Genomic DNA, 14,216 nt, shown 5'->3' with positions numbered 1-14,216 from the left:
AACATTCAGAATGTTCACATATTAGATATAACACACCAAAAACTATCCCCTAACATTTTCTGAAATTACATTTTAAAATATCGTAGTATTAATTCTTTTCCATTTTGAATAGAAGGTAGAATTCAAGTGAAGTTTCACTTATGAAAGCTTTTTGAGGAGAACTACACATCTTACTAGCATACTGGAACCATTAACCTAGGCCAATGTAAGTTTTTAAATCAAAACTGCCTACTCCAGAGCTTTGCAAATGTGGACCTACGACTTAAGGCAAAAAATTCAAAGTCACAAAAAAAGTCTACATTTTAAAAACATTTCTTAAATTTTTTTCTTCAACCCTTCCACCTTTCAAGAAATATGGCTAGATTTGTCCACTTTGTCTTTCATTTGAAAATCTCTCCTCATAATACGTAACTCATGTCCTCAAACCCTCTCTTCCTCCAACTTACTGTCACAGTAAATACGGACTTTAGATTTTTTTCCCTTATTTTCAAATACATGTAATGGACATGGAAAATGGAAGTGGAAAAGATGTAAAAGTATGGGATTATCTCAGCGGTGCCACTATATGAGAAACTGTCACTATACCACATTATGTATATTTTGTGTGTGTGTGTGTATATACACATACATATATATGTATATTCAACAGGATTTTATGAATTTCCTTAATTAATCTACCTTAATCCCCAAAATAAACTCCAAAGTGACTGCTATTCAAGGTCACAAGACAGTCTTATTAAAAAAAAAAATCCCATTTTATTTACTTCATAACATAGAAAAAAGGATGTCTTACTAGAAATGATGTATCAGCAGAAAGTGCACTTAGATGTGATCCTTGCAGAGAATTCTTCTTTGTTACTTTTTCACAAAATCCAATTCCTTAATAAAGAAAAAAATATTAGATGGGTTAGTAATTATTCTTAACTCTAAAACAAAATTAAATATAATTTCATTACTACAAATTTCAACAATCCACAGATAGTTCCACTAATACTTACTGAATAATAGAAAAATAAATTTTTTAAAATTTGTATAATAAAAACACAATGTTAGCCAATTGGGCATTGCTAATGTCACTAATCCATTTTCTTCAGGAAGTATTACTTAAATGTTCAGTAATATTCTATCCACGCCAAGATTCACAAATTGGTGTCCTAGGTCCCACTTTCCTATCCTCTATATCACATGATATACTTTATATTTAACTGGTATACACAGCCTACTGAATTTACGTTTTGATAAAATAGTTACATTCTGAAAATGTTCATTGTATTACGTTCTCATTTAGAAAAAAAAACTGTCAATGGGTCAGTGACTTGCGTTGCCATAAAATGTGTATATATTCAAATGCTATGTGTATACTTATAGCTTCCACTCTTTTAAAGGGAACAATGAAATGAAAATCAACATAAAAATGCCAAAAACAAATATAAAACAGATTAATGTCAATAATTCACATTAATAAAGGAACACTAATAAATGCTAACCAATGCAGTAGTGCATAAAGAATAATCCAGTCCTGCTACACTTTTGCTTGGAAATAGTAGCAAGACACTTAGGTAGAAAGAGAAAGATGGTAAAAGCCTCTCCTCACCCTGACTGGCCAGGATCAATTTATGATGCTAATCTAATAATTTAGAATTGCATGATTGGGTAATTATGACAATCCCCAAGTAAATCTGCTTCATCAAATGAAAACGGTAATTTCTCCACACAAACACCAGTCTTTTGAATCTTGTTCAGCAATACTAATTATTGTGATACTACAATTTTGTTTCTATTTGAAATGTACAACCCCTCTAGAAGCAGGAGGGGGGGAGCCATAGTCTGCCAAATATTCTTTTTATATTAACAAATTAAGCATTCAAAGTTGAACTTTAAAACACATACACACACACACACACACATAAATAAGCCTTTTTTTTTTTGCCAAGGTTAAAAGGAGCTTGCTTTAAAAAGCCAATTTCAGCTTTTAGTCTAATTGTACCGAAATACAGAACAATCTCCTCAAATACCAATACATTACCAATTTCTAAAATCCAATAATTCAAAATGAACCTATTTTTCATGTGTTCTCATTCTAAACAAAACTAATTATTTTTAAATATATTTTGACACCAGCTTTGTGTCAGTGCCACAGTAGGAATTAAAGTTTGGCAATTTGACCCATGGGAAATAACAAATTAAATAAAAATTTGATAATTACACACGTGGTACACATTCTTAATTCAAAAAATATTAATTCCTCAATTCTATAAATTAACCGTTATTGACAAATGTTTTGTACACAGCTCTCAAATAGTTTCTAAAAAGCAATATTCTAAAAACCAAGTTTTTATAGTTCATTTATAACAATCTATAAAGAAATACACTCTCACCTTCAAAAAATAAAACCAAAACTAAAATGTTAGTGCTACAGCCAGTTATCATTAAATTTCACATATTGAACATCAAAAATCCCATTACTCTGTCCAGGTAAGAGCTAGACAACCTGTACCTCTAACCGCTATCTTTCCCAAACCTGGTCCCAACCAATTTCCTAGCTCCCTCTACTTCTAATTAACCTACACTGTTGTTAACCTAACTGTTGTTAACCTGACATGATACTGACATTCCTAGTTTCAAGCCATTGCCCAAACTGTCAAACTCTGTAATTTTGTTCAAGATTTTACCTCTGCCTGGAAACAATCTTCCTTATCTGGATCAAATGTCCAGTTCAACTGACACCTTCTATGAGGCCATCCTCAGATATCCTTTACCACCACCATCACCATCACTTACATGGGGCAAAATAACTATAGTTAGTTTTGTAGGTATGAGTCTCTTCTATTATACTACATGCTTTTTAAGAGAAGAAACCTTTTTGCACTTTTTTCATTTCTATATCCCCAATATCTAGTCAATACCTGGCACACAATTCAACATTATCCATTCAGACAACATTTACTGGGCATCCAATATACTCCCGACACTTCTCTAGGTGCTAGGAATAAATCCCTATATCTATTCCTGACTTTATGGAGTTTACATTCTAGTGGGGGAGACCTACAGCACACAGTGAATAAGGGATATATAGTGTATACAGCAGGCTAGTGGAAAGTCCTTAATGAAAAAAAAATAAAGCAGAGAAGGAAGTACTGTCATAGGGAGGGGATTAAAATTTGAGAAAAGGTGTCCAAGAAAGGCCTAACATAACAATAATAGTAATAATAACTGCAACAGGAGCAATAACATTTAATTATTTATCATATGCTAATCAGTAGCCTAATTGCTTTACACATATTAAGTGATGTAAAGCCAACAATAACCTCACTATTATCCTCAAGAGGAAACTGAAACACTAAGAAGCAGCTAGCCAAGGTCACACAGCTAAACCAGTAAAGTGGTAAAGCCAGGATTAGAACCCAGGCATGCTTTTAACCACAGTTCAGTTAATGCTTTTGTTGAATAAATTTAATAAGTGAAATAAACGAATGCATACTATAGCAACAGACTCAAAAGAGAGCAAAGCATATCAGTCTCAGAGGACTGATACACTTGAGCGGCTTCAGATATACAATGCACATCAATATCTATATATGAAGACATCCTGACGAATAACAAGTCGGTGGCTGCTGTGAACAAAAATTATAAACAGTGATAATTCTCTATAACTTTAAAAATACATTTTAAGCTCCTATATGACAACTACCAGAACTAAAAAGTACACAAACACTATCACAAAAAGCACATGGAGAGGTCATTTAAAAAAAAAAGAAAAGAAAACTTTTAAAAAAGGTCCTCTGAAACAAATGAGACCTTTGAAGGCATTACCATTTCAGTGACAAATGTTGAATATCATATTTTATACTGTGGCACAAGTTACTGTCATCTTTCAGTTTTCCATATTAACAAAAAAGGGTTAAATGAAATGACCAAGGTTCAAAACTCCTTTCTTCAAATGTCCCAAATACGCTTTACAAAGCAAACAGATGAAACCCAGCACAACTGCTGAAAAATGAAGACCTGAATGGCCTAAAATAAGTAATTTGCTCCCTAACTCCTATCTCTTGCCATATTTGCTGGTTATTTAAGTGCCTAATCAGTGAATGCCAATAAACTAGAAAGCAAAGTGAAACCAAAGTGCTGCTGACATGATACTGACATTCCTAGTTTCAAACCTTGAGGGCCTAAAAAGTATCTCCTCAAATCTTGATTAAAATTATCGATACAATTATGAAGAAAATTACTGCTTTATGTTTGGAAAGTATCAAAGTTTCTGCCTTGAGTATAACGTAATGTCAAAGAAAATAGGTTTCTATATGAAAACAAACAGCTTTAAAAATCAATCCAGATTAAGATAAAAATGAAGCAGGCAAAAAAAACCCCAAAAACATAAAGTACAGTCTATAAACACAATACAAAGTATTTATTTGCTCAAAGATGAATTTCATTTTGTAATCAAAACTGAGGTTTAAAAATGGTGTTTTTAATTCATGTTCTCATATGTGGTCATCAACTTACTCGTGCCTTAAAAAGATTTTTGCTACTACCCATGATGTGGTAACTAGTACCAGTCATGCTCTCCCAGTGAACTCAACGAGAAAACTGATCATATATATATATAAAACTATAATTTTAAAACACTGGACAACAAGGAGCTCAGCACTGCAACACCTGAGAAAATGGAAAGTGTCCCCTACAACAGGGGTCCCCAACCCCGGGGGCCACGGACCCCAACTGGCCTGCAGCCTGTTAGGAACCAGGCCGCACAGCAGGTGAGCGGCGGGCGAGGGAGTGAGCGAAGCTTCATCTGCCACTCCCCATCGCTTGCATTACCACCTGAACCATCCCCCCCATCCCATCAAAAAATTGTCTTCCACAAAACCGGTCTCTGGTGCCAGAAAGGTTGGGGACCGCAACCCTACAATGAAGAGTCAGGAGAGCAGTGCAGAAATGAGAAGCCAAGCAGAATATAGTGGACTAAGCGAGTAAAAGAGGCAGAAACTGAAATTTAGGGAGGCTAAGGAAGCCGGAAACTGTGTGGGAAAGTAATAGAATACAGTTCAAGAAGACAAACTGCACCTGAAATCTGCACAGAGGATTCTACAGCAGCTCTGTCCAAAACATACATAACGTGAGCCCAAAATGTAATTTAAAATTTTCTAATAATCACATTTTAAAAGTAAAATGGGTTTTCCTTGGTGGCATAGTGGTTAAGAATCCACCTGCCAATGCAGGGGACACGGGTTCGATCCCTGGTCCAGGAAAATCCCACATGCCTCGGAGCAACTAAGCTCGTGCGCCACAACTACTGAGCCTGTGCTCTAGAGCCCGCGCTCGGCAACAAGAGAAGCCACGACAATGAGAAGCCCATGCACTGTAACAAAGAGTAGACCCCACCTGCCTCAACGAGAGAAAGCCCATGCACAGCAATGAAGACCCAACACAGCCAAAAATAAAAAATAAGTAAATTTTAAAAAAAAGTAAAATGAAGCAGGTGAAACTAATTTTAACATAATTCCTTTAACTAGAATGCTCAAAATGTTATCATTTCAGAATACAATTGATTTAAAAAACAGATATTTTACATCGTTTTTCCATCAGTTCCTGAAATTCAGTATGTTTTATACTTAGAGAATATTTAAATTTGAACTAGCCACAATTCAAGCTCTCAAAAGCCACATATAGCTAATTGCTATCATACTTGACAACACAGTTTTTTGCTGAAAATAAAGCTGCAGCATTAGTAAAGTGAAACTCTACAAGGCCAGGCAAAGAATAATGACTAGGAAGCAGTAGGCTCAAAAGTTACCAGAGGTTACATAAGATTTGGAGATGTTCAAATTCCAACTAGAGGAAAGAAAAATCTCATTGAAACCTGGCGCAACGAGTAGACGCTGATGCAGAATCACCTCCTTAGTAGTAGTGCTAAACTACTACTACTTTTTCATAAGAAATGGAATACACTGCCAAAACAAAATTTAAGCCTGTTGAGAAGAAACCAACAAAATCCAGACAACAGCATGATGAACATCCAAGAGTCAATCAAAACTTACTCAACATAAGAAACTGGAAAAATGTGTAACCTATACCAGGGGAAAAAAATTTGACAAAAGAAACAGATCCAGAAACAAGATGATGATATCTTTAAAGACATAAGCTTTAAAATTTTATAAATATATTAAAGGATTTAATGAAAAACAGAAAAAAAGACAATTATTTTGAGAAGAATCAAACGAATTTCTAAAGATGAAAAATATAGTATCTCAAATAAAAAACAACTAGATAGACTTGGCAACAGATTCTACAGTGTAGGAAAAAAAGATCCCTAAATTGAAGATGTGAAAATAGAAAGCAAAAAAAGAAACAAAGAACAGAGCATCAAGGACCTGTGAGAATATCAAGGGCAGTCTAAAAATGGTGTAATTGTAATCCCAGACGGAGAGATAGAAAAAATATCTGAAGAAACAAAGGCCAAAGAATTTCCAAATCTGAGGAAAACTGAACCCATATATTCAAGAAACTCAATGAACAAAAAACAGGTTAAGCACACAAAAACTGTACCAAGGCACATAATTAACAATCAAACTGCTGAAATCTAGTAATATAAAGAAAATCTTAAAAGCAACCAAAATGAGGGGAAGACACATTACATATAGAGGAACAAAGAATTACCACAGACTCCTTGCAGAAAGTAATGTGAACAAGTTTAAGCAAAGGAATAACGCCTTTAAAGTGCTAAGAAGAAAAAAAAAAACCTGTAAACTGAAATCTACATAAAGCAAAAATATCCTCCATAGATGGAGAAATAAAAACATTTTCAGACAAACAAAAGCTGAGAATCTGTCAACAGAATGAACCCTAATGTAAACCATGGACTTAGTTAATAATAATACATCAATATCAACTCTAACAAATGTACCACACCAATGCAACATGTTAATAATAAGGAAGGGGGAGAGACAAGAGCGAGAGAGCGAGAGAGAGCGAGAAAGAGCGAGAGAGAGAGAGAGAGAGAGAGTATATAGGAACTCTGTACTTCCTGTTCAGTTTTTCTGTAAACCTAAAACTGCTCTGAGAAACAAAAGATAGAAACCTATTTCTACACAAAGGAAGACCAATAGAAATGGTAAGTATGAGAGTTTACCTTTTATTTTCTTACTTTTACTTTTTAAAGAGATAATGGTTTTTAAAGCAAACGTAGCAATAATGTATAAAAGTAAAAACATGCAGCATAAAATGGATGACAAAAATAGCACAAAGAATGAGGGGGAGAAAATTTTATTTCCAAATTGGAAGCAACCAAAATGTCCATGAAAGGGGAATGGAGAAACTGTGGTATAAACATATAAAGGAACACTAGGCAACAGTAAACTGGATCAAAATACTGATAGACACAAACATGGATGAACTGCAAAAACATTTTGGTGAGGGAAAAAATCCAGACATTAAAGAGTCACACATACTGTATGATTCCATTTAGGAATAAATTTGCAAAACTTTGAGCAACCACCAAATACGTACAAATACATACACATTACGAAAGCAGATACTCAACACAGAGAAGCTATACATACGTAGTTAAAAGATTTTTCTGACTTTACACAGTTAAGATCAAGAACAATCATTATCTTCTGAGTTTTAGTTTCCTCATCTGTAAAACAGTGTAGTAATAGTTTGTATACTTCATAAATTTAGTTGTTAGATTAATTAAATAGTTGTTATTAAATAACCATATATGCTACGCTATTACTTCGCATAGTGCCAGTATGAGCTCAATAAGTGCTAGCTTCACAAAGAAATAACCCAGAAAAGGGGGCAAATGGAACAAATGGAGACTGCCACTGGAAGTCAATTGGTTAGCAATGTTCCTATTAAAGAGTCATCATTGTTGAAGAAATCAGAAAGGCAAATACTACATACAGCAAAAGCCAAATGAGAAGTTTGGGAATATATTTGGAATCATTTAATATGACTCTAGAATTAAAAACGATACTAATAAGGCCTTAAAAGAATAGATTTATAAACATATAAAAAGACTAAGCCACAAGAAACAGTATCTTCAAGTCAGTTAATTTCACAGAAGCAAGCATTTAAGAAAGAAAGTGATTTCAAGCACACATGAAACTAGGGACTGTTCCAATTACAGGAGGTAAAAAGATGACACAAATGTGAGTAGGTGTGAACAAAAAGAGCAAAGCAGGGTGTAGTATGGATAGATGGGCAGAACATAATTATGCACTACCTTGAAAACAGGAAAACATTTGAATTTAATATGACAAAAAATACACAAATAAGAGAAAGGCAAGACTAATCCTGTCAAGTGGAATAATGCACAATTCCAGTCTCAGCGTTAGGTAAGGTTAAAAAGCTGCGTTCTTTTACAATGCCCACTAAAACACAACCTATTACATTCTTAGCCAGCAAACAGAGAGGGTAGCATTGGTGTTACAATGTGATGGTATACTAATGCCAGAAATGCCTATTTTCCCCCATGCCCTTCCACCTCCATCTATATCTCCCAAAGTACCCATTAGGTCCAAAACAACTCCTCACACAGCCTCAGTTCTTTTTTAAAAAATAAAAAAGCAAACAGCTTTACTGAGATATAATTCACATGCCATACAATTCACCCATTTAAAGTATACACCTGAATTTTTTTATATTCACAGGAATGTGCAACCATCACCACTAATCCCAGAACATTTTCATCACCCTTAAAAGAAACCTGTGCCCATTAGCAGTCACTCCCCATTCCCTATTCCCACCGCACACCCCAGCCCTAAGCAGTGAGGCATCTTTTTGTCTCTATAGAATTGCCTATTCTGGACATTTCATATAAATTGAACCATATAATCTTCGATGACTACCTTATTTCACTTAACAATGTTTTCAAGACCCATCCATGTTGTAGCATGCATTCATACTTCATCCCTTTTTATTGCCAAATAATATTCTACTCTATGGAAATACCACATTTTATTTACTTATTTATTTTTGCGGTACGCAGGCCTCTCACTGTTGTGGCCTCTCCCGTTGCGGAGCACAGGCTCCGGACGCGCAGGCTCAGCGGCCATGGCTCACGGGCCCAGCCGCTCTGCGGCATGTGGGATCTTCCCGGACCGGGTCACGAACCCATGTCCCCTGCATCAGCAGGCGGACTCCCAACCACTGCACCACCAGGGAAGCCCCCACATTTTATTTATTCATTCATCCATCAGCTGATGGACATTTCTTTCCACTTTTTGCCTATTATTAGTAATGGTGCTCTAAGCACTGGTATACAAGCTTCTATGTGGGTATATGTGTTTATTTTTAGCTTCTACTCTTATAATAAAATAACTTAGAGTGCCTTCACATTTTCTTTTCTATCATCCTACTTCATTATGGTATCTAACATCTTCCCCATAACGATACGTATACCGGTGGTTATGCCACAAATAATAAGGCATTTTAGGTAAATTACTAGTTCCTATTTTATTTTCCCAAATAATTTATCACCCCCCAATCTATAATCAGCAACCATACTGGAAGCATACACATTGATATTTAATATTTATTACATGTTCTGATAATGCTATCATTCATCAAGTAGAGGATGTAACTTCTTAAATGCTGAAGTTCCATTTGTTCTACGCGCCTCAACCCAAACTAAGGGCTAACACTCCTAGTATTCCTTGTCAGGCATATAGTTACTGGAACCTATCATTTTTACAGTCCTCAACCACCTACACCCCAATAACAAAAAGTATATTTTGTCCACAAAAAAACAAAGTTCAAAAACGAGCACACTTTAAAATGTGACACTAGGCACTTAACATAAAAAATGGCCAAATATACATCACTTTGGTTAAAGTCTGGTAAGCTGGCAAAGTGTGTCAAACAGATGTTCGTATTAATAAGGATGTTGGCCAGATTCTAGAAAAAGTTTGAACACCATATTTGCGATATTCTGCAACTTCCTAAAGTCTTGAACTGGAAGAGGCCTCAGAGGTCTTTTTAGAAACACAAACTCTAAAACTTAACAGAAATGAAATGGAATCCAGGAGTAATACCCAGACTACCAGTCTAATCCGCATCAAAATAGGATTCTACCCATTTCAAACAAACAAATACTAACAACAAAAATATATGCACTAATGGAAAAGAAGAAATCCAAACCCTAAAGTTATACTGAAAGATGGATACTATAACTTGGGATTTTTATTGCAAATAATTTGATACTTCTAAAGTGCTGCTTTGAACCATAAAATAGAGAGAGGGGGCTTCAGATTATCCTCATAGTACTACCTTTCCTTGCATTCTGGTATGCCTTCTTAAGTGGAAGAGAATTGGGAAGAGTTAAAGCTACTGCCCTAAGAACTATATACATCATCTACTACTTGTTACACTGACAACAAATCCTAGGATAGTTGTGGCAATTATAAATCACTGTAACATTTTACTTCCCTGCTAAGTAGATGCATGGGAGTCCATGTGTCAAAATTTCATCTACTGTATCTCACAGCAGAAAACATGTTGAGAACTACTGATCTAGACCAGCAGTGTTAAAGACTTTAAATTCAGTCCAAAACCTTAGTTCAGCACAAATCCTCATGTAAAATCTAGGGTCATGTGAAAGACAGAAACTTAATAGATTACTATATGTTTACTGAGAATCTACATGAAAAGAATGCAAGAACAACTAAGACACAAGCATAAAAACCTTCAATGCACTATGTATACACCTACTCCCTTTATTATAAGGTCAAACATGGTAAGTACAGTAAGACAGGTAAGAAGTACTATGAGGATTTCAAAAGAAAACTCTTCTAAATGGAAGGAATCAGTTCTTTATGGAAAGCACAGCATTTGGCCTGACCTGGGAAAGGAGATCAAGAAGTGAGATACAGAGGAGAATGAGAAGAGAATCATCTATCTTTATTCATGTCTTCTACTTGAAAGGCATATATTCCCACCAATTTCCTTCAAACAATCAAATTAAGAATGAGGCTAGCACTGTCCTTTTAAACAAGTGTTGTTGAGCATTATTCTTTACAGAACCAAGCTTTATTAATAAGGAAGGACATAATGTCATCTTTGTTATCTTGTTATATGGGCATATTAAAGACAGCCCTGGTCACTTCCAAGCTTAAAAGACTTTTCAACAGCTCTTCCTTAGCTGAAGAACAAAGTCCAAACTGCTCAACATCCAACGTGCTCTACAATCTGGTCTCAAGCTCTCTTTCCCACTTTACCATCTTCTACTTCTGAAACACCCTCCAATCTAGCCAAACTGTGTCCAATACATACCTCTCACTTTTCTGTTTTAGTTCTTTTGCTCAAAATGATTTCTCTATGTGAAATATCTTTTCTATACCTCTGACAATAAAACCTGACATCCAGCTCAAATATCAATTCTTCCATGAAGCATTCCCTGGTCACTTCTGAACTCTACCTTCCCTGAACTCCCTAATCCATGCCTTGTGTCTAACATTTACACATCACTTGGTAATTAATGTAGTATAGTAATTAATGGGGTTTTACCCTTTCTACACCATTATCTACTAGAAGCAAACAGCTATATCTTAAATGTGTTTATATTTCTGCAACAACAATACAGAAACAATAGTTAAAGTAGTGAAAATAGAAAAGGAATAGAGTCTAAAGGAAGGAGTAAGGGAGCAGAGCAATGGACATTGCTTTGGGGCTACCATATTTGCCAGCTGAAAGAAAAGGGGTAGGGCAGTAAAAAGAAATTGTATAGAGAGCCTGTCAAGTCATTACTTAAGACTTGGGGAAGCTACGAAAAAAGAAATGAAAGCTCATATATGAGGTTCCAAAGACAGACAGCTGGGCATAGGTACTGACTGCCTTTAAACACCATTAAAAAGCCACGTGGAGAATTCCAAAAACACATCATTAATAGCAAAGGTTTTAATTTATATTATGAAAGATTTCTGATGTTTAAAGTCAATAGGCCTTTTAATTTCGGTTTATATTTTTAAAAAGAAATGTATGACTAATGGAACAAGTCAATTTCTACCCCAACAACGTAAAACACTGACCAAAAAACTTGTTAATTCTAGGGAAAGAAATGCTTAAAGGTAATAAATATTTTAAGCAACTAAATTCTAGAAACCAAGCATAAAGAACTTCCACACATAACTGCAACTTTGTTAAATTTCTCATGTTAAAAAGACATAGATATAAAGCATGTAAGACAGAGAACCAGTTAGCTTCAACTACAATCAACAGATACAGTGCCATCTTATTAAACACAATAAAAGTGTACAGCCAAGAAATAACACGACACCTACAATTTATTGTAATCAAAGGACAACAGTTCAATCATAAAATAAAACTGAGAAAGCCGAAAGAGTAGAAAAAGAAAGAGAAGAGATACAAGTAGTTTAACTTTCAAAGAAGTTCACATCTATCAGATCAATTTCCAAGTTTAGAAGTTACCTTTCTAAAAAAAAAAAAGAAAAAAATCTACTATCCTACTAACAGAACCAGCAAGGAAACAAATAGAATGGATAAATAAACTGTGAAGTAGTCATACAATGGCATGTGAGGGCATGGAAAATAAATGGACTTTAGCTACATGTACTAATAGTATCCTGCTTAAGAATATAGGCCAAGAGAATAATAACCACAAATTCTTAACAACTCTTAATCCTGGGGTTAGAGATAGAAATAAGACTGTGAATGTTCACACAGGGGACTTCAAGAATACTGGTAGTTTTACTTTTTCAGTGAGGCAGTAGATCCACAAGTGAATGTTTTATTATTCCTTATATACCATTAGATTTCTTATATATTATTTACATCTCCACCTCTAAGTATAAAAAATTTTATTAAAAATGATTTAAATTCCAAAAAAGAAGTTACCTTTTCTGAAAACTATACATATTAGATTGTCATTAGAATAAAGAAGTACCAAGAAGTGCTAGGTTGAATATAGACCTGTAACTCATTCATGTTATAAATAAAACCAAAGCATTTCCAATATACATTACAGAAATAAATATTTGAATTAATAACCTTACTTTACAGAAAAAATCACTTAAGCCTCTTGCAATAACCTAGAACCTGCATTTACATGCTAGCAGAATGAAGCAAGAGTATTTAAATTGGTTTATATCTCCTACAGGGTACTTTCTAACATCTCTAGCTCACCAGTGTAAGTTGACTACCTATGTCTTTTCTTACTAAAACCTTTGTAGCACTGATAGCATAAGTCAATAGATTCCTGCTCCCCCTCCCCCAAAAGTAGACACTTCAGTGAGGACAATGGTGGTAGCATTATCTAACTAACTAAAAATATTCCCCTAAACCATATGAAAAAACAAGGTGGAAAAGGAAATCCTACACAAAACCAAGCTTTCAGCATAGCCTAAAGACAAAAAAAAAAAAATGCTCTCTATGAATGGAAACAGAAAACTCACCAAATCCCAGTACTTGATTGATCTCCCAAGCTGTCACTCCACCCCCACTCACCACAAGACTTGGTGCCAGCAAACAGGCCTAAGGGTCATTTGCAAGGACCACCAAAAATATTAAACCCACCCTAAATCTGGGAAAATACTGGGAAAATGGGCAGATCAGAATACAGAGTACAGGGAAGGAAGTTCAAACTTCTGGTGATTTAAAGAACAGGTGCCATTTAAAGCGCTAGCCGCCATGTAAGGGGGCACAACCTTGAAACACATGGCCTCTGGGAGAAGACAGGCAAAAGGAAGGAAAGAGTGTCCTTTGGCAATTGGATGGTAAAGGGAAAAAGAAAAAGGGGAAAATTTAAGGTCCTGCAAGACCAAAAAGAATCATAAAATTGGAAGTCTCACAACCCTTCTCTCCAACCATTAAAACAAACAAATAAGAACTACTGAAGTAACAGGACTATTTTATACTGACAGAAAAGGGCACCATTAAACTAGGAATACTCTAAAACCCCCCAATATCACAAAAATGAACAAAAGAAAAGTGAAATCCAGAAAATCAGGAAACAGATTTTGACATATCATGTGAGGAAAACCTCCTACCAAAAACAACCTCAAAGCAGCAAAAACTCTGTCAGTCAGTATTCCAAATAGAATTAAATATATTCTGTTTAATATATTATTCCTAATATATTAATAATTGGATTAAACATATTCAAACAAGCATTTGAGGATATGAAAACCACTTTGAATCAGACAGAAACTGAAAAACTAAAAACAAAAATGAGAAACTTAAAAAGCTGACTGAATTCA

General features: G+C 34.9%; 1 protein-coding gene across 12 annotated transcripts in view; it reads right to left on the bottom strand.

Annotated features, from left to right (window-relative positions):
- MEF2A (myocyte enhancer factor 2A) overlaps positions 1 to 14,216 on the bottom strand; it is a 181,045-nt gene that overhangs the window by 154,335 nt on the left and 12,494 nt on the right. For all 12 annotated transcript variants that reach the window (XM_060293905.1, XM_030873134.2, XM_070044859.1 and 9 more), the window contains exon 2: positions 794 to 879. The gene's annotated coding sequence lies outside the window, so the exon portion shown is untranslated. The remainder of the gene's footprint in view (positions 1 to 793; positions 880 to 14,216) is intronic.

The sequence above is a fragment of the Globicephala melas genome, chromosome 2 (assembly GCF_963455315.2).
Source record: "Globicephala melas chromosome 2, mGloMel1.2, whole genome shotgun sequence".
Classification (NCBI taxonomy): Eukaryota; Metazoa; Chordata; class Mammalia; order Artiodactyla; family Delphinidae; genus Globicephala; species Globicephala melas.
The sequence above is the reverse complement of the archived record's forward strand: the minus strand, read 5'-3'. Positions and strand labels throughout refer to the sequence as shown.